Raw genomic sequence first — 21,205 nt, 5'->3', positions numbered from 1 at the left:
GAATTGTGTTTTAAAATGTATTGAAATAAGTGTATATAAGTCAGGCCTATAAAACCCAGCAGTACCATTATAAAGCAATTTTTCTACCTGTAAGCCAAATGTGAAAAATATGAGTCATCAAGCTGGATGTAGTACCCATATTTCGTTCCATCACAGAGGTTTACAGTATCTGTCGGAGTGGATGACTAGGGATGGTCACAGCACGTGCAGCTTTGCTTGAAGATCAAGTCCACAGCGCAGTTCTTGGTGTATGTTTTCTCACCAGCACATTGGTAAAAACTGTTTGGGTTATCAGGGTTGGCGTAGTGCCCATCAACCTTTTTACCACAGAGTGTTCCAGTATTTGTCGGAGTGGGTGACTCGGGATGGCCACAGCAGTTGTCCTCTTCGTTAAAGATCAAATTTGGTTGGCAGTATTGGAGGTGGGTTATGTCATGACCACAGTTGTAAAAAGAATGTGGATCAGCAGGGTTGGCGTAGTGCCCATCATCCTTTCCAACACAGAATGTTCCAGTATTCTCAGTATTTGTCGGAGTGGCTGAATTGGGATAGTCACAGCAGTTGCACTCTTGGTTATAGACCAAATTTGGTTGGCAGTGTTGCAGGTAGGCTATTTCATCACCACAGATGTTAAAAGCATTTGGATCATCATGGTTGGGGTATTGCCCATCGCTCCTTCCTTCACAGAGGTTTCCAGAAGGAGTTGTATCTGCAAAGCCAGGAAAACACGGAAAAATCAGATCAGATATCAGAAATTGTGTGAATTGCTCATTAACCTTGTTTTATCATGACATACTATTTGTATATCACTGAGTATGACTGTTGCGATTTCTATATAGAAAGAACACACATTTTCTCTCTGCTTAATACAATGTAATACAGTTAATAAAAGGTGATTCCATCAAAGCTAATAGCATTCAATCAAGTACACAGTGGAAACCACATGACAGGATAGGATTTTAATGTTTCACATTTTGGTTACCTAACACCAGCAGACTATGAGGTGGCTGATGAAGGGGTAGTTGCCATCTTTACAGTGATTTTTAGTCAGTTAAATTTAATATATTAACATAAACAGAATTTTTTTGCACACAATACAGTAAAATTGGTTGGTCTATAATAAGACGATTGATGTCATTTGATTTTTATTTACAGTTTAACCTCATAATAGGACAAGAATCCCTCTTCATCGGTGTAGCGGCCTTCTTCACCAGGACCATTGGCTGGTGCTCCAACACCACTGGATGCAGATGAGAGCTCAAAGGTTCGCCCGTATGCCGCTAACCCCAAGTTTAGCTGTTCTGTAGGTGCTCCTGATCTGTCCAATATTGCATTGCATAATCCTAGAAAGTGAAAAAAGAATTAGAAGACATGTCTGAATATAAATGTGATGAGGTAGTTTAATCCCTGTACTTACAGTGTTCCAGAAGATGTCATCTCCAGTGTCCTGGGATCCCTTGTACAAGGAGCTGTGATGTCCTGTGACACTTTCCAAGTCGGCACGAAAGTCAAATGTCAGCACATTAATGAAATCCAGGTTTCTGATAAAATGCAGAGAAGATCAAGTTTACCAAAACATGATGACAGCTAATCATGGGTATAATGTCAAGAATTACATTAAATTAGTTTTACTCTGCAATCTTTGGGACATCATAACTGAAATCGATGGTGTCTTTCTCAGCAGAGACACTAGCAGTAACCATTAAGCTGTCACGGTTAGTTGCTGTTCCCTCAGCGACAAAGGCCTTTTTGAGCTCCTATACAACACAGAAGCATGGTTCACTCTCTGTTAAATACAAAATCTAATATTTTCCTACACGGTGTGTACATACAGTATGGCATATTTCTGAATGTGTTTGTTGCAGAAAAGAATTTCAGAATCTTACCCTGCACAGCCGTGTGAATCTCCGTTGTCTCTTGATCTGCTTCCAGCTCCTGCGGGGTTCCTCCAGTCAATGTTGAGCCCATCAAACCCATTGTCTCTCAGTAGTGTGATAGCAGACTGGATGAAGGATGTTCTTCGTTTCCTGACACCATTTTCCTGAATCTTGCCCTGACGCAGAAAAGGCCTACATGTTCATTACTAGTAACTTACTTTCTGGTTGAAGCATGCCACGACCGACAACAGGGTTTTGAGCTGTACATTTCTGTGTAGGCATAAAAGTTTAATATTAATTGTTTACAAAACACAAAAGTATAGTTTGCAATTGTTTTACACAAAATTTAGAACGTATTCTGACAGGTTTAAGAACTGACCTGGTCTTGAGTGCATTAAAGGACTGATAGCGTGCTATGTCATTTTCATTGGTGGGAACCAGCTCATTTGCGTTATTAATATCAGAAAAGGCATAGATCAGGTGAGTACATTTGTTCGGATCGATATCTGAAACCATGAACTTCCCCTTGTTTTCTCTATATTCAGCATCGCTGTTATAGTAACAGACTAGCCTGGAGGAAGAGGCTGAGAGATGGAAAGAAATCAGGATGGTTTTAATTAGTTTTTGAAAACATTAATTATATTAAGATCCTTGTTTGACAACAATTGTGGAGTGGAGTTTTCAAAGAAAACAGACTGGTTAGTATTGGGTTACGAACAAAGCTCAACAAGTCAGTTCAGCCAAATAGAAAAAAATGTAATAATAATCCCACACAACACATACAGTATGGATTGTCCAGAGTAATGGGAACAGTGTTTCTGTAAAGAATTTTCAGTGGATCGTTGTGGGGTTAAACCACATTAAATTCACACTCACTGTAATCTAAGACACAAAACATGGGTAAATTGGAACTACCCCGGAAAAGAGAACCAGAGTATATCTGAGTTAGCTGATGGCGGTGGTGCCCCCTCCCCTATTAGCCGTGGACAAACACAGAGATTTCACTCATCACACACCACACCAACCTACTGCATGATCCCCTGGCTGAGATAACAAAACAAGAACTATCTGCACGGCTAGAGACCACTGACGTTAAGTCAGGAAATGTGTTTTTGTGATTTGGATGAACTGATCCTTTAAGGAAACATTTAATTGACCAGCGTGACTTACTTGCAGTGAGAGCGAGCTTGCACATGTTGTCACTATGTGGATAAGCAGAAATAAAAAAAAGTTGTTCAACATGGAGCTGAAAAAAAACTGCACATCTTTAATCAAGTCTAGTTAATTTCCAAAACTATTCATTCTGTCAAGGTCAAGTGCTTTCTTCAATATGATGTAGATCTGCCTTTTGTGTCAACATTAAAACTGAACTGCAGTCAGAGTTAGACTGTAACAGACTTTTTCCTTTAAAATGGTGTCTCTGAGCAAGCTCTGAATTAAGTCACTTTCTTATACAATTATAACTTGTATGTACAGATAATTTACAACATAGACAGCAGCGTACACCAGCGACACAAAGCAATGTTTTAAAAAAAAAAAAGGTGTTTGGGTTGTTCTGTGGCAAAGCTTACATTTACTAACGCTCAATGAATCGTGGCAAAAGCCAACCAGTAAATTGCTACAGAATGGTCCACTGAGTATTTTAGCAGTTTAAAGACACCTTGTCACTGAAGTCAGCCGGTTCCCCTGTCGAATACTGGTGAGTGCACGAGCTGCCTCTCGACCCGGAGCCGTGTGGTCGAAGATCTTCCTTAGAGTCTCTGTGAAGGCGCCTAAGGATTGACAAATTGGTCTCTCCCTGGCCCATTCTGCCGTAGCCCAAGCCTCCGTCCGTCCTGACAGGTAAGAAATCACATACGCCACCTTGGAACGCTCAGTTGGAAAAGAAGCAACTTGTAATTCAAAAATGTAAACATTGGGTTAAGAACGCTCTGCAATTCTCCGGCGAAGCGTTCAGGTCTGGAGAGACGAATCATTGGCTGGGGAGTAGCCGTGGAGACGGGAGGGATGACCGCCTAACCTTGACCGGTAGCGGCCTGGCCCCGCGGCCATCGCAGAACATAGTAACTGGACGCATGTCCCCCAGCTGTTGGAGCTGCTTGGCCAGCTGGTCCACCTATGTCGTTCTGGAATGCCGTCTGATTGTCAGAGTCCTTACTCCGACGCACAGAGATGACAGCTGCTCATCCAGATTGTGGAGACGAATGCCTTGACCACCGTCTTAACCTTCTCTGAGTCGGCTGAGTCCATGTCTTTGGCCAGTTCGTACTGTAACAGTACGATACAACAAGAAAAGGGAGGTGGGACTCAATTGCATGACACAGAGGCAGATAAATGTTGAAATGGAACTGGTCTTTACTGAAAACATTGCAGTTTGCTATGGTACACGCATAGACAGTGAACATAACAGAGTATCAAGGGGTAATCCAGGAGCAGAGGTCGGGTCACGGAAACATGTTTGGTACACGGGCAGATACTCAGCGTACAGCACAGCAGACAAGGTAAGGGCAAGAATCGAGTCACAGAAACAAGGTCGAGGAAGCCGGGGAATCAAACGCTTGGGAAACAAGAAGACGGGACTAATGCTGGAACTCTTGACATCGAAGTACGAAGACTAACTGGCAACGAGAGAATAACAAAAACAGACTCTAAATACACACCAAGAAGTGAGAGGGAACGAGACACAGGTGAGGACACTAACGAACAGATTGGGAACACCTGGGGGTAGGAAGTAGAAACAACAGAGAACAGGTAATTAACAAAATAAAACAGGACACAACACAAAACATCTAACGAACAGGCCCGAGACCCTAATAGATATATAATTGGGTGTCATCCGCATAACAATGAAAGTTTATAGAGTGGTTCCTTATAATATTGCCTAAAGGAAGCATATATAAGGTGAATAGAATAGGTCCAAGTACAGAACCTTGTTGTACAAACTGAGATCGCTCAGATAAATAGGACTTAGACCTGCTTACTGCGGTTCCTTTTATGCCAATGAAATGTTCCAGTCTCTGTAATAGAATGTCATGGTTGAAAGCAGCACTGAGGTCTAACAAGACAAGAAACAGAGACAAGTCCTTTGTCTGATGCCAATACAAGGTCATTGGCACCTTTCACCAGTGCCGTCTCTGTGATATAATCTACTCTAAATCCAGCCTGAAAACCTCAAACAAACCACACAACTGTTTTGCGACTGCTTTCTCAAGGATTTGTAGCAGAAAGAGCAGAGAATTGGCCTATAGTTGGCTAAAACGTCTGGATCATGACTGGACTTTTAGGAAGAGATTTTATTACAGCTACTTTAAAGGATTGTGTTACATAGCCAGATTATAAAGACAGGTTGAGCACATTTAATAACGAGGTGTTAATTAAGGGTAAAAATGTCTTTAAACAGTTGTAATTGGGTCTAAAAGACAGGTCAATGGCTTAGACGACGAATTGTTGATTAAGTTAGTTGGTTAAGATCGATTGCAGTAAAGCAGTCTAGATATATTTCCTTTCCCTACATCTTATATGAAAATATACACCAGCTGTGTGAAACATGTATTAAATGAAGTGTGCCAATACTTTTCTGAGTACGAAGCACACACTGGCAGCAGCTAAGGTGCGTGCTGTCACTGATGGACACAATTCTATTTTGGCAACAAATTAATAATAAGCATACTAATTATAATTATAATAATTATATACAACATGTTCTCACTCTAACTACAGGTAAGACAAGCAGGACAAGTAAATGTTTCTTGTTGACCCCAAATACCAAAACACATATTTTCTCACCCTACCTCCAGTGGCTTCTAGCCACACCTTTTGTTTTGTTTACCCATGTTTTGGTCTCTCAGGTTTCAATGACAGTGAATTGAATTTGGTTTGTACAGAGGAAGGTCCTGTAAGGTGACTTTTTTATTATTATTAAAAGTTAACTATCTTGTGCGCACAAGATTATTATAAATCAAAAATTACATTAAATCAAATCAAATCAAATCAAATGTATTTGTATAGCCCAATATCACAAATTATACATTTGTCTCAGTGTGCTTTACAGACTGTACAGGTTACGACATCCTCTGTCCTTAGACCCTCGCATCGCACAAGGAAAAACTTCCTAAAAGAAACCCCAAAATTAAAGGGGAAAAAATGGAAGAAACCTCAGAGAGAGCAACTGAGGAGGATCCCTCTCCCAGGACGGACAGACGTGCAATAGATGTCGTGTGTACAGGATAAACAACATAGTACAAATACAACATTTGACAGAAATTATATTGTGTTGAAAAAAAAAGAAATAGAAAGTATGGATGAATCCAGGAAAATGTCAAAAAGGCTTCCCGGTGTCCAGCAGGACCAGGTCAGTAGGCGCTGTCACGATTCATGATCCTGACGTAAACTTTATCAGTGGCAACCTGCCACATGAGAGACAGACACTCCGGGGATGATACCCCGGATGGTGAGTTAGTAACATACATTTACATAAATGCATACAGATAGAGAGGGAGAAGAAGAGAGGGGAGGGGAGGAGAGAGGAAGAGAAGGAAGAGAGCAGGGAGGTGTCCCCCGGCAGTCTAAGCCTATAGCAGCATAACTAGGGGCTGATCCAGGGCAAACCTGAGCAAGCCCTAACTATAAGCTTTATCAAAAAGGAAAGTCTTTAGCCTACTTTTAAATGTGGAGAGTGTGTCTGCCTCCCGAACACAAACTGGAAGCTGGTTCCACTGGAGAGGAGCTTGATAGCTGAAGGCTCTGGCTCCCATTGTACTCTTAGAGACTCTAGGAACCACAAGTAACCCTGCAGTCTGGGAGCGTAATGCTCTAGTTGGTTTATAAGGTACTATGAGGTCTTTAAGATATACTGGAGCCTGACCATTAATTGATTTGTAAGTCAGGAGAAGGATTTTGAATTCTATTCTGTATTTTACCGGGAGCCAGTGCAGTGCAGCTAATACAGGAGTAATATGATCCCGTTTCCTTGTTCTAGTCAATACACGTGCCGCTGCATTTTGGATCAACTGAAGAGTCTTAAGTGACTTTTTGGGACAACCTGATAACAATGAGTTGCAGTAATCCAGCCTTGAAGTAACAAATGCATGGACTAGTTTTTCTGCATCATTTTGAGACAGGATGTGTCTTATTTTTGCAATGTTACGTAGATGAAAGAAGGCAGTCCTTGAGATTTGTTTTATGTGGGAGTTAAACGACAGATCTTGATCAAAGATGACGCCAAGATTCCTTACAGTGGTGCTGGAGGCCAAGTTAATGCCATCCAGAGCTTCTATGTCATTAGAAAATGCGTTTCGGAGGCGTTTAGGGCCAAGTATAATAACTTCAGTTTTGTCTGTGTTTAACATCAAAAAGTTGATAGACATCCAAGTTTTTATGTCCTTGAGGCATGCTTGAAGTTTAGCCAATTGATTGGTTTCGTCTGGTTTAATTGATAGATATAATTGGGTATCATCCGCATAACAATGAAAGTTTATAGAGTGGTTCCTTATAATATTGCCCAAAGGAAGCATATATAAGGTGAATAGAATCGGTCCAAGTACAGAACCCTGCGGAACTCCAAGACTGACTTTGGCTGTCATGGAGGATTTATCGTTTATCGCTCAGATAAATAGGACTTGAACCAGCTTAGTGCGGTTCCTTTTATGCCAACACAATGTTCCAGTCTCTGTAGTAGAATGTCATGATCAACAGTGTCAAAAGCAGCACTGAGGTCTAACAAGACAAGAACAGAGACAAGAGTCCTTTGTCTGATGCCAATAGAAGGTCATTGGTAACTTTCACCAGTGCCGTCTCTGTGCTATGATGAACTCTAAATCCAGATTGAAAAACCTCAAAAAACTATTATTATGTAAAAAGTCACACAACTGTTTTGCGACTGCTTTCTCAAGGATTTTAGCGAGAAAGGGTAGATTAGATATCGGCCTATAGTTGGCTAAAACCTCTGGATCAAGACTAGGCTTTTTAAGAAGAGGTTTTATTACAGCTACTTTAAAGGATTTTGGTACGTAGCCAGATAATAGAGACAGGTTGATCATATTTAATAACGAAGTGTTAATTAAGGGTAAAACTTCTTTAAACAGTTTAGTTGGAATCGGGTCTAAAAGACAGGTTGATGGTTTAGAGATGAGATTGTTGAAGTTAGTTGGTTAAGGTTGATTGGAGTAAAACAGTCTAGATATATTTCAGGAGTTACAGATGTTTTTAAAATTCCAACAGTTGAAGTTAAGTCATTACCAATTGAGGTCAGGAGGAGATTAATTTTGTCTCTAATAATTATAATTTTATCGTTAAAGAAACTCATGAAGTCGTCACTACTGAGAGATATAGGAACAGAAGGCTCTGTAGAGCTGTGGCTCTCTGTCAGCCTGGCTACAGTGCTGAAAGAAACCTGGGGTTGTTCTTATTTTCTTCTATTAAAGAAATTCAATTTCTTTCTCTAAAAATACTTTCTCTAAATACAGAAGGCAATGCTGGCTTCTTCCACATAGGAGAATACGTTGAAAAACACTTATTCCAAGTCACAAATGTATGACGACAGTACATATTCCTACATAGTGAAGTATAATTGCGTATTTTTGAATTTTCCAAAGGTTTCTCATTCCACAAATTAAATCCAAAGGTAATACATCATTATTTATTTATTTATATTTATTATTTATCTAATACAGGATTATTTAAACCCTTGCTTCTGCAGTCTTAGTCATGCAGCCCAATATTATAGTTTCATATAAGGTAATAAATAAGTAAGCATAGAGTGCGGGGATATAGTTAATCTTATACATTTCATCCAGATTGTTTAAAATTAGCACACCTAGGTACTTTATGTGTTTCTTGGTCAACTCCCAATCAAACTGGCTCTGAAGTGAGCAACAGTCAAATTTTAAATAATGGCGTTACCTCTGTTACTTAACTCCTTGCTAACTTTAAAACCTGATACTGTTCCATATTTTCCCAATAATTCCAATAGAGCTGATAACGATTGTTCTGGCTTTGATAAATATAATAGAATATCATCCGCATTTAACGATATATATTTTTGCCCCAATGCTTTCTGCTGTTGCTCATTATGACAATAATTGCTTTCTTTGAGATTGAAGCTAACCTTTTTTTGTGGGTCTGCTCTTGTTGGCTGATTTTAATCCCTGTGTAATTAGATGTACATTACATAACAATGCTGCTGTTGGTCTGAATACTAATTATAGCCTTTTTCTGTAACCATCAACAGGGCTGTTTTTGCCTTAGTAACGTAGAGTTTCCAAACGTTAATCCAGTTGTTCCGCTTCCTGCGGCTACCTTTGAATTCAACGTCTAAAGTGCCCGGCCCATGAGTTGACATTTTTTTTCTAGTTCAAAATGCAGATAAGGATTATTGCCAAGAAGGTTAGTCAGCAATAAGGAATGTGACTTGATGTTACAATCAGTGTGTGTGAATGCGTTCATTAATTAGCCCCACCCTATCATACCAGGTGTCAGCCCTATTTAAAGCATTGAAGCCAGACATCAGTCAAAGTAGGGAGACAGTATCTGCTCATTTGACCATTGTCTTGGTAAGTATCCTTTTTACTCTAATTTTATTAAACCACATTTTCATTAATTTCTTAGTTGTTGCTATGTATATTGCTATACCTTCTTCAAATAGCTTCATCGCTCCAACTAACTGTCTAATAATCTGACATGTTATTCAATGATTCCAGATGATATTTGATCACTGATTGAATCTACTTACTACCCTGATAAAGGTAAGTGAAAATATTAGGGGTCCAGTAGAAAGAGTGTCTAAATGTACACCATATTACAGTGACAGTGTCTTTAAACTGCTAAAATACTCAGTGGACCATTCTGTAGCAATTTACTGATTGGCTTTTGCCACGATTCATTGAGAGTTAGTAAATGTAAGCTTTGCCACAGGACGACCAAACACCTTTTTTTAAACATTGCTTTGTGTCGCTGGTGTACGCTGCTGTCTATGTTGTAAATTATCTGTACATACAAGTTATATTGTAAGAAAGTGACTTAATTCAGAGCTTGCTCAGAGACACAATTTTAAAGAAAAAGTCTGTTACAGTCTAACTCTGACTGCAGTTCAGTTTTTAATGTTGACACAAAAGGCAGATCTACATCATATTGAAGAAAGCACTTGACCTTGACAGAATGAATAGTTTTGGAAATGAACTAGAATTGATTAAAGATGTGCAGTTTTTTTTCAGCTCCATGTTGAACAACTTTTTTTATTTCTGCTTATCCACATAGTGACAACATGTGCAAGCTCGCTCTCACTGCAAGTAAGTCACGCTGGTCAATTAAATGTTTCCTTAAAGGATCAGTTCATCCAAATCACAAAAACACATTTCCTGACTTAACGTCAGTGGTCTCTAGCCGTGCAGATAGTTCTTGTTTTGTTATCTCAGCCAGGGGATCATGCAGTAGGTTGTGTGTGTGAATGAGTGAAATCTCTGTTTGTCCACGGCTAATAGGGGAGGGGGCACCACCGCAACTTGATAACAAAATGCTTTACATAAACTAAACATAAAATTGTAAGAAACATCAGCTAACTCAGATATACTCTGGGTTCTCTTTTCCGGGGTAGTTCCACGGTGGTGAAAAAGGTTTGTCTGGAGCCCTGCCCCAGAGCCAGAAACACCTGGTCTGCACTGTACTGAATGCACTTTTTCCAATTTACCCATGTTTTGTGTCTTGGATTACAGTGAGAGTGAATTTAATGTGGTTTAACCCCACAACGATCCACTGACAATTCTTTACAGAAACACTGTTCCCATTACTCTGGACAATCCATACTGTATGTGTTGTGTGGATTATTATTATTTTTTTTCTATTTGGCTGAACTGACTTGTTAAGCTTTGTTCGTAACCCAATACTAACCAGTCTGTTTTCTTTGAAGGTCTCTGTTTGATCCTCGCCAGCTTGGGTGAGTTTATAAAGTACATTAATCATAATCAGTCTTAGTAGCAGAGGAATAATGTACCCTACTCCACAATTGTTGTCAAACAAGGATCTTAATATAATTAATGTTTCAAAAACTAATTAAAACCATCCTGATTTCTTTCCATCTCTCAGCCTCTTCCTCCAGGCTAGTCTGTTACTATAACAGCGATGCTGAAAATAGAGAAGACAAGGGGAAGTTCATGGTTTCAGATATCGATCCGAACAAATGTACTCACCTGATCTATTCCTTTGCTGGTATTAATAACGCAAATGAGCTGGTCCCCACCAATGAAAATGACATAGCACACTATCAGTCCTTTAATGCACTCAAGACCAGGTCAGTTCTTAAACCTGTCAGAATACGTTTTAAATTTTGTGTAAAACAATTACAAACTATACTTTTGTGTTTTGTAAACAATTAATATTGAACTTTTATGCCTGCACAGAAATGTACAGCTCAAAACCCTGTTGTCGGTCGGTGGCTTGGACTTCAACAACAGAAGTAAGTTACTTAAATGAACATGTAGGCCTTTTCTGCGTCAGGGCAAAGACAGGTATGATGATGATGATGATGATGATGATGATGATGATAATGATGATAATACATTATTAGACTTGTATAGTGCTTTTCTAGTAACTCAAAGCCGCTTGACAGAGTGAGTGACACAAAAATAAATATATAAACAAACAAACCAGAAAAATAAATATAAGCAGCACTTCAATATGTTTGTATTTTCCTCACCATGAAACCTGCTTTTCACATTGATCCTCTATTTGTATGCGTTATACAGCATGCATGGTGCATGGTTTCTTACAAATTAGGTAGCACAAGGTAAGGTGCTGGTATTTTATGGTTATTAGACCATTCGCCTACAGCTGTCTTTACACACGTGATTTTGAGCTTTTTGTTGCTCTTTGAGTTTGTGCTAACGCTTAAATTCAGTATGTTGAGTGTCTTCTTGAGAGCACTGTTTTTTCAAATGTTTACTAGATTCAGGAAAATGGTGACAGGAAAACGAAGAAGAACACCCTTCATCCAGTCTGCTATCACACTACTGAGAGACAATGGGTTTGATGGGCTCAACATTGACTGGAGGAACCCCGCAGGAGCTGGAAGCAGATCAAGAGACAAACGGAGATTCACACGGCTGTGCAGGGTAAGATTCTGAAATTCTTTTCTGCAACAAACACATTCAGAAATATGCCATACTGTATGTACACCGTGTAGGAAAATATTAGATTTTGTATTTAACAGAGAGTGAACCATGCTTCTGTGTTGTATAGGAGCTCAAAAAGGCCTTTGTCGCTGAGGGAACAGCAACTAACCGTGACAGCTTAATGGTTACTGCTAGTGTCTCTGCTGAGAAAGACACCCATCGATTTCAGTTATGATGTCCCAAAGATTGCAAAGTAAACTAATTTAATGTAATTCTTGACATTATACCATGATTAGTATCGTCATGTTTTGGTAAACTTGATCTTCTCTGCCATTTTATCAGAAACCTGGATTTCATTAATGTGCTGACATTGACTTTCGCGCCGACTTGGAAAGGGTCACAGGACATCACAGCTCCTTGTACAAGGGATTCCCAGGACACTGGAGATGACCTCTTCTGGAACACTGTAAGTACAGGGATTATAACTACCTCATCACATTTACTATTCAGACATGTCTTCTATTCTTTTTCACTTTCTAGGATTATGCAATGCAATATTGGACAGATCAGGGAGCACCTACAGAACAGCTAAACATGGGGTTAGCGGCATACGGGCGAACTTTGAGCTCTCATCTGCATCCAGTGGTGTTTGGAGCACCAGCCAATGGTCTTGGTGAAGAAGGGCCGCTACACCGATGAAGAGGGATTCTTGTCCTATTATGAGGGTAAACCTGTAAACTGTGAATAAAAATCAAATGACATCAATCGTCTTATTATAGACCAACCAATTTTACTGTATTGTGTGCAAAAAATGTTAATATATTACATTTAACTGACCCTTTTTCAGATTTGCCTTAAACTTGAAGGAGTAACAACCCATCTGATTACTGATCAGAGAGTTATATATGCAACGAAAGGAAAATCTGTGGGTTGGATTTGACAACAAAGGCAGCCTTGATAATAAGGTAATCATTTGTTTCATTACAACTATTGCTCACTAATTAATTAACAAATTACTGGTTGTACACACGACTGGTTGCATAGATATTTTTGATAACAGGACTTAGGTCGTTAAAAGATTTTGTCCCTCATCTTCTCAGGTCAGTTACATAAAAGCTCACAAATTTGGAGGAGCCGTTGTCTGGTCTCTGGACCTGGATGACTTTAAAGATCACTGTGGAGATGGCAACTACCCCTTAATCAGCCACCTGCATAGTCTGCTGGTGTTAGGTAACCAAAATGTGAAACATTAAATCCTATCCTGTCATGTGGTTTCCACTGTGTACTTGATTGAATGCTATTAGCTTTGATGGAATCACCTTTTATTAACTGTATTACATTGTCTTAAGCAGAGAGAAAATGTGTGTTCTTTCTATATAGAAATCACAACAGTCATACTCAGTGATATACAAATAGTATGTCATGATAAAACAAGGTTAATGAGCAATTCACACAATTTCTGATATCTGATCTGATTTTTCCGTGTTTTCCTGGCTTTGCAGATACAACTCCTTCTGGAAACCTCTGTGAAGGAAGGAGCGATGGGCAATACCCCAACCATGATGATCCAAATGCTTTTAACAACTGTGGTAATGAAATAGCCTACCTGCAACACTGCCAACCAAATTTGGTCTATAACCAAGAGTGCAACTGCTGTGACTATCCCGATTCAGCCACTCCGACAAATACTGAGAATACTGGAAAATTCTGTGATGGAAAGGATGATGGGCACTACGCCAACCCTGATGACCCAAACAGTTTTCACCAATGTGCTAATAAGATAACATACACCAAGAACTGCGCTGTGGGCTTGATCTTCAAGCAAAGCTGCACGTGCTGTGACTTTCCCGATTCAGCCACTCCGACAAATACTGAGAATACTGGAAAATTCTGTGATGAAAAGGATGATGGGCACTACGCCAACCCTGATGACCCAAACAGTTTTCACCAATGTGCTAATAAGATAACATACACCAAGAACTGCGCTGTGGGCTTGATCTTCAAGCAAAGCTGCACGTGCTGTGACCATCCCTAGTCATCCACTCCGACAGATACTGTAAACCTCTGTGATGGAAAGAAATATGGGTACTACATCCAGCTTGATGACTCATATTTTTCACATTTGGCTTACAGGTAGAAAAATTGCTTTATAATGGTACTGCTGGGTTTTATAGGCCTGACTTATATACACTTATTTCAATACATTTTAAAACACAATTCATGTATCAAATGTTCGGCACTAATATTTTCAGATTGATTTCCATCAGCTCCCTGTGCCCATTGAAATGCCAAAACAATGAGAAAATGATTAAATCTCTTGTACTTCCTATTTTCAGTTAGAAAAAGATCAAATGATGCATTGACATGACATCAAACCTTTACACATTTAGTTACATATACTGTCTTTGATTTGAGACTGCGTACATGTTAAAGTGGAAATGTCCAACCATCCATATCTATCAATATACATTTAATCTGACAGGCTTTACTTATTTTATTAGTTATTGTTGGTGTTTCTAATTCTGTTGCATCGGTGTGCTCTTGTTCGTTTATATTTTATGTTTAATAAAATCACGCATCAATAAAATACCACCAGTTTCCCAGAGAATTTCTTTCATATTTATTCAACATTTGGTTGTTCCATGTTGGTTGTGCTTTATATCTATCAGGTGTTGTGTATGATAAAAGACACACCAGTGTGGTGGAAAGTTTTAATTAAGTCCTTATACAAATTACCAGTGAAGTATATAATACTGAAATGAAGATTCTTGAGAAATAAGCTTGTCTTTGGAGTATTTATTCTTTGCAAAGAAGGATCATCATTTATACAGAGTGCAAGCAGTCTGTATGAGGAAGAACCCCGATAAAATGTGTTCATGTATTTTACAGACTGTAAGGAGAAATAGGGGTGGAAGATTGACACAGTTGACCCTAAAAGTCAGTGAGTAGAGAAGGGAGGGGGTGGAGGATTCAGACAGTGACAGATAGTAGAGAAGGGGGGTGTATGGAAAGTTCCCAAAGTTGCAGGTGTTAGATAGACATACAACAGTGAGTAGAGAGGGGAGGGGAAGAAGATTCACCCATTTGGGATAAACACAAGTAGAATAGTCAGGGCGGGCATACAAATAAAGTTACAGAGATATGCTGGGAAAGACAGAAGTTCATTGAACAAAGTATGAAACAAGAAAAATGTAACTTGGAAATATGAAACTTTCTATTACATTCCTCCCTTTTGATCATTCTATCAAATAAAAAATATGTACAATTTCATCACAGGCGTTAAAACTTTAAACTCAGAAACACACAAATATTCACATTTGATACATGAATTGTGTTTTAAAATGTATTGAAATAAGTGTATATAGTCAGGCCTATAAAACCCAGCAGTACCATTATAAAGCAATTTTTCTACCTGTAAGCCAAATGTGAAAATATGAGTCATCAAGCTGGATGTAGTACCCATATTTCGTTCCATCACAGAGGTTTACAGTATCTGTCGGAGTGGATGACTAGGGATGGTCACAGCACGTGCAGCTTTGCTTGAAGATCAAGTCCACAGCGCAGTTCTTGGTTGTATGTTTTCTCACCAGCACATTGGTAAAAACTGTTTGGGTTATCAGGGTTGGCGTAGTGCCCATCAACCTTTTTACCACAGAGTGTTCCAGTATTTGTCGGAGTGGGTGACTCGGGATGGCCACAGCAGTTGTCCTCTTCGTTAAAGATCAAATTGGTTGGCAGTATTGGAGGTGGGTTATTGTCATGACCACAGTTGTAAAAAGAATGGGATCAGCAGGGTTGGCGTAGTGCCCATCATCCTTTCCAACACAGAATGTTCCAGTATTCTCAGTATTTGTCGGAGTGGCTGAATTGGATAGTCACAGCAGTTGCACTCTTGGTTATAGACCAAATTTGGTTGCAGTGTTGCAGGTAGGCTATTTCATCACCACAGATGTTAAAAGCATTTGGATCATCATGGTTGGGGTATTGCCCATCGCTCCTTCCTTCACAGAGGTTTCCAGAAGGAGTTGTATCTGCAAAGCCAGGAAAACACGGAAAAATCAGATCAGATATCAGAAATTGTGTGAATTGCTCATTAACCTTGTTTTATCATGACATACTATTTGTATAATCACTGAGTATGACTGTTGCGATTTCTATATAGAAAGAAAACACACATTTTCTCTCTGCTTAATACAATGTAATACAGTTAATAAAAGGTGATTCCATCAAAGCTAATAGCATTCAATCAAGTACACAGTGGAAACCACATGACAGGATAGGATTTTAATGTTTCACATTTTGGTTACCTAACACCAGCAGACTATGAGGTGGCTGATGAAGGGGTAGTTGCCATCTTTACAGTGATTTTAGGTCAGTTAAAATTTAATATATTAACATAAACAGAATTTTTTTGCACACAATACAGTAAAAATTGGTTGGTCTATAATAAGACGATTGATGTCATTTGATTTTATTTACAGTTTAACCTCATAATAGGACAAGAATCCCGCTTCATCGGTGTAGCGGCCTTCTTCACCGAGGACCATTGGCTGGTGCTCCAACACCACTGGATGCAGATGAGAGCTCAAAGGTTCGCCCCGTATGCCGCTAACCCCAAGTTTAGCTGTTCTGTAGGTGCTCCCTGATCTGTCCAATATTGCATTGCATAATCCTAGAAAGTGAAAAAAGAATTAGAAAGACATGTCTGAATATAAATGTGATGAGGTAGTTTAATCCCTGTACTTACAGTGTTCCAGAAGATGTCATCTCCAGTGTCCTGGGATCCCTTGTACAAGGAGCTGTGATGTCCTGTGACACTTTCCAAGTCGGCACGAAAGTCAAATGTCAGCACATTAATGAAATCCAGGTTTCTGATAAAATGCAGAGAAGATCAAGTTTACCAAAAACATGATGACAGCTAATCATGGGTATAATGTCAAGAATTACATTAAATTAGTTTTACTCTGGCAATCTTTGGGACATCATAACTGAAATCGATGGTGTCTTTCTCAGCAGAGACACTAGCAGTAACCATTAAGCTGTCACGGTTAGTTGCTGTTCCCTCAGCGACAAAGGCCTTTTTGAGCTCCTATACAACACAGAAGCATGGTTCACTCTCTGTTAAATACAAAATCTAATATTTTCCTACACGGTGTACATACAGTATGGCATATTTCTGAATGTGTTTGTTGCAGAAAAGAATTTCAGAATCTTACCCTGCACAGCCGTGTGAATCTCCGTTTGTCTCTTGATCTGCTTCCAGCTCCTGCGGGGTTCCTCCAGTCAATGTTGAGCCCATCAAACCCATTGTCTCTCAGTAGTGTGATAGCAGACTGGATGAAGGATGTTCTTCGTTTTCCTGACACCATTTTCCTGAATCTTTGCCCTGACGCAGAAAAGGCCTACATGTTCATTTAAGTAACTTACTTTCTGTTGTTGAAGTCCATGCCACCGACCGACAACAGGGTTTTGAGCTGTACATTCTGTGTAGGCATAAAAGTTTAATATTAATTGTTTACAAAACACAAAAGTATAGTTTGCAATTGTTTTACACAAAATTTAGAACGTATTCTGACAGGTTTAAGAACTGACCTGGTCTTGAGTGCATTAAAGGACTGATAGCGTGCTATGTCATTTTCATTGGTGGGAACCAGCTCATTTGCGTTATTAATATCAGAAAAGGCATAGATCAGGTGAGTACATTTGTTCGGATCGATATCTGAAACCATGAACTTCCCCTTGTTTTCTCTATATTCAGCATCGCTGTTATAGTAACAGACTAGCCTGGAGGAAGAGGCTGAGAGATGGAAAGAAATCAGGATGGTTTTAATTAGTTTTTGAAAACATTAATTATATTAAGATCCTTGTTTGACAACAATTGTGGAGTGGAGTTTTCAAAGAAAACAGACTGGTTAGTATTGGGTTACGAACAAAGCTCAACAAGTCAGTTCAGCCAAATAGAAAAAATGTAATAATAATCCACACAACACATACAGTATGGATTGTCCAGAGTAATGGGAACAGTGTTTCTGTAAAGAATTTTCAGTGGATCGTTGTGGGGTTAAACCACATTAAATTCACACTCACTGTAATCTAAGACACAAAACATGGGTAAATTGGAACTACCCCGGAAAAGAGAACCCAGAGTATATCTGAGTTAGCTGATGGCGGTGGTGCCCCCTCCCCTATTAGCCGTGGACAAACACAGAGATTTCACTCATTCACACACACACAACCTACTGCATGATCCCCTGGCTGAGATAACAAAACAAGAACTATCTGCACGGCTAGAGACCACTGACGTTAAGTCAGGAAATGTGTTTTTGTGATTTGGATGAACTGATCCTTTAAGGAAACATTTAATTGACCAGCGTGACTTACTTGCAGTGAGAGCGAGCTTGCACATGTTGTCACTATGTGGATAAGCAGAAATAAAAAAAGTTGTTCAACATGGAGCTGAAAAAAAACTGCACATCTTTAATCAAGTCTAGTTAATTTCCAAAACTATTCATTCTGTCAAGGTCAAGTGCTTTCTTCAATATGATGTAGATCTGCCTTTTGTGTCAACATTAAAAACTGAACTGCAGTCAGAGTTAGACTGTAACAGACTTTTTCCTTTAAAATTGTGTCTCTGAGCAAGCTCTGAATTAAGTCACTTTCTTATACAATATAACTTGTATGTACAGATAATTTACAACATAGACAGCAGCGTACACCAGCGACACAAAGCAATGTTTAAAAAAAAAAAAGGTGTTTGGTTGTTCTGTGGCAAAGCTTACATTTACTAACGCTCAATGAATCGTGGCAAAAGCCAACCAGTAAATTGCTACAGAATGGTCCACTGAGTATTTTAGCAGTTTAAAGACACTTGTCACTGAAGTCAGCCGGTTCCCCTGTCGAATACTGGTGAGTGCACGAGCTGCCTCTCGACCCGGAGCCGTGTGGTCGAAGATCTTCCTTAGAGTCTCTGTGAAGGCGCCTAAGGATTGACAAATTGGTCTCTCCCTGGCCCATTCTGCCGTAGCCCAAGCCTCCGTCCGTCCTGACAGGTAAGAAATCACATACGCCACCTTGGAACGCTCAGTTGGAAAAGAAGCAACTTGTAATTCAAAATGTAAACATTGGGTTAAGAACGCTCTGCAATTCTCCGGCGAAGCGTTCAGGTCTGGAGAGACGAATCATTGGCTGGGGAGTAGCCGTGGAGACGGGAGGGATGACCGCCTAACCTTGACCGGTAGCGGCCTGGCCCCGCGGCCATCGCAGAACATAGTAACTGGACGCATGTCCCCAGCTGTTGGAGCTGCTTGGCCAGCTGGTCCACCTATGTCGTTCTGGAATGCCGTCTGATTGTCAGAGTCCTTACTCCGACGCACAGAGATGACAGCTGCTCATCCAGATTGTGGAGACGAATGCCTTGACCACCGTCTTAACCTTCTCTGAGTCGGCTGAGTCCATGTCTTTGGCCAGTTCGTACTGTAACAGTACGATACAACAAGAAAGGGAGGTGGGACTCAATTGCATGACACAGAGGCAGATAAATGTTGAATGGAACTGGTCTTTACTGAAAACATTGCAGTTGCTATGGTACACGCATAGACAGTTGAACATACAGAGTATCAAGGGGTAATCCAGGAGCAGAGTCGGGTCACGGAAACATGTTTGGTACACGGGCAGATACTCAGCGTAACAGCACAGCAGACAAGGTAAGGGCAGAATCGAGTCACAGAAACAAGGTCGAGGAAGCCGGGGAATCAAACGCTTGGGAAACAAGAAGACGGGACTAATGCTGGAACTCTTGACATCGAAGTACGAAGACTAACTGGCAACGAGAGGAATAACAAAACAGACTCTAAATACACACCAAGAAGTGAGAGGGAACGAGACACAGGTGAGGACACTAACGAACAGATTGGGAACACCTGGGGGTAGGAAGTAGAAACAACAGAGAACAGGTAATTAACAAAATAAAACAGGACACAACACAAAACATCTAACGAACAGGCCGAGACCTAATAGATATATAATTGGGTGTCATCCGCATAACAATGAAAGTTTATAGAGTGGTTCCTTATAATATTGCCTAAAGGAAGCATATATAAGGTGAATAGAATAGGTCCAAGTACAGAACCTTGTTGTACAAACTGAGATCGCTCAGATAAATAGGACTTAGACCTGCTTACTGCGGTTCCTTTTATGCCAATGAAATGTTCCAGTCTCTGTAATAGAATGTCATGGTTGAAAGCAGCACTGAGGTCTAACAAGACAAGAACAGAGACAAGTCCTTTGTCTGATGCCAATACAAGGTCATTGGCACCTTTCACCAGTGCCGTCTCTGTGATATAATCTACTCTAAATCCAGCCTGAAAAACCTCAAACAAACCACACAACTGTTTTGCGACTGCTTTCTCAAGGATTTGTAGCAAGAAAGAGAAGAGAATTGGCCTATAGTTGGCTAAAACGTCTGGATCATGACTGGACTTTTTAGGAAGAGATTTTATTACAGCTACTTTAAAGGATTGTGTTACATAGCCAGATTATAAAGACAGGTTGAGCACATTTAATAACGAGGTGTTAATTAAGGGTAAAATGTCTTTAAACAGTTGTAATTGGGTCTAAAAGACAGGTCAATGGCTTAGACGACGAAATTGTTGATTAAGTTAGTTGGTTAAGATCGATTGCAGTAAAGCAGTCTAGATATATTTCCTTTCCCTACATCTTATATGAAAATATACACCAGCTGTGTGAAACATGTATTAAATGAAGTGTGCCAATACTTTTCTGAGTACGAAGCACACACTGGCAGCAGCTAGGTGCGTGCTGTCACTGATGGACACAAATTCTATTTTGGCAACAAATTAATAATAATCATACTAATTATAATTATAATAATTATATAACAACATGTTCTCACTCTAACTACAGGTAAGACAAGCAGGACAAGTAAATGTTTCTTGTTGACCCAAATACCAAAAACACATATTTTCTCACCTACCTCCAGTGGCTTCTAGCCACACCTTTTGTTTTGTTTACCCATGTTTTGGTCTCTCAGGTTTCAATGACAGTGAATTGAATTTGGTTTGTACAGAGGAAGGTCCTGTAAGGTGACTTTTTTATTATTATTAAAAGTTAACTATCTTGTGCGCACAAGATTATTATAAATCAAAAATTACATTAAATCAAATCAAATCAAATCAAATGTATTTGTATAGCCCAATATCACAAATT

At 39.6% G+C, this 21,205-nt stretch overlaps 2 pseudogenes; one reads left to right on the top strand and one right to left on the bottom strand.

Moving 5' to 3' along the window:
- Positions 1-1,134: 1,134 nt before the first annotated feature.
- Positions 1,135-19,238, bottom strand: LOC115010970 (chitotriosidase-1-like; annotated as a pseudogene).
- Positions 9,394-14,562, top strand: LOC115010732 (acidic mammalian chitinase-like; annotated as a pseudogene).
- Positions 19,239-21,205: the final 1,967 nt, after the last annotated feature.

The sequence above is a fragment of the Cottoperca gobio genome, chromosome 7, assembly GCF_900634415.1.
Source record: "Cottoperca gobio chromosome 7, fCotGob3.1, whole genome shotgun sequence".
Taxonomy (NCBI): Eukaryota; Metazoa; Chordata; class Actinopteri; order Perciformes; family Bovichtidae; genus Cottoperca; species Cottoperca gobio.
The sequence above is the reverse complement of the archived record's forward strand: the minus strand, read 5'-3'. Positions and strand labels throughout refer to the sequence as shown.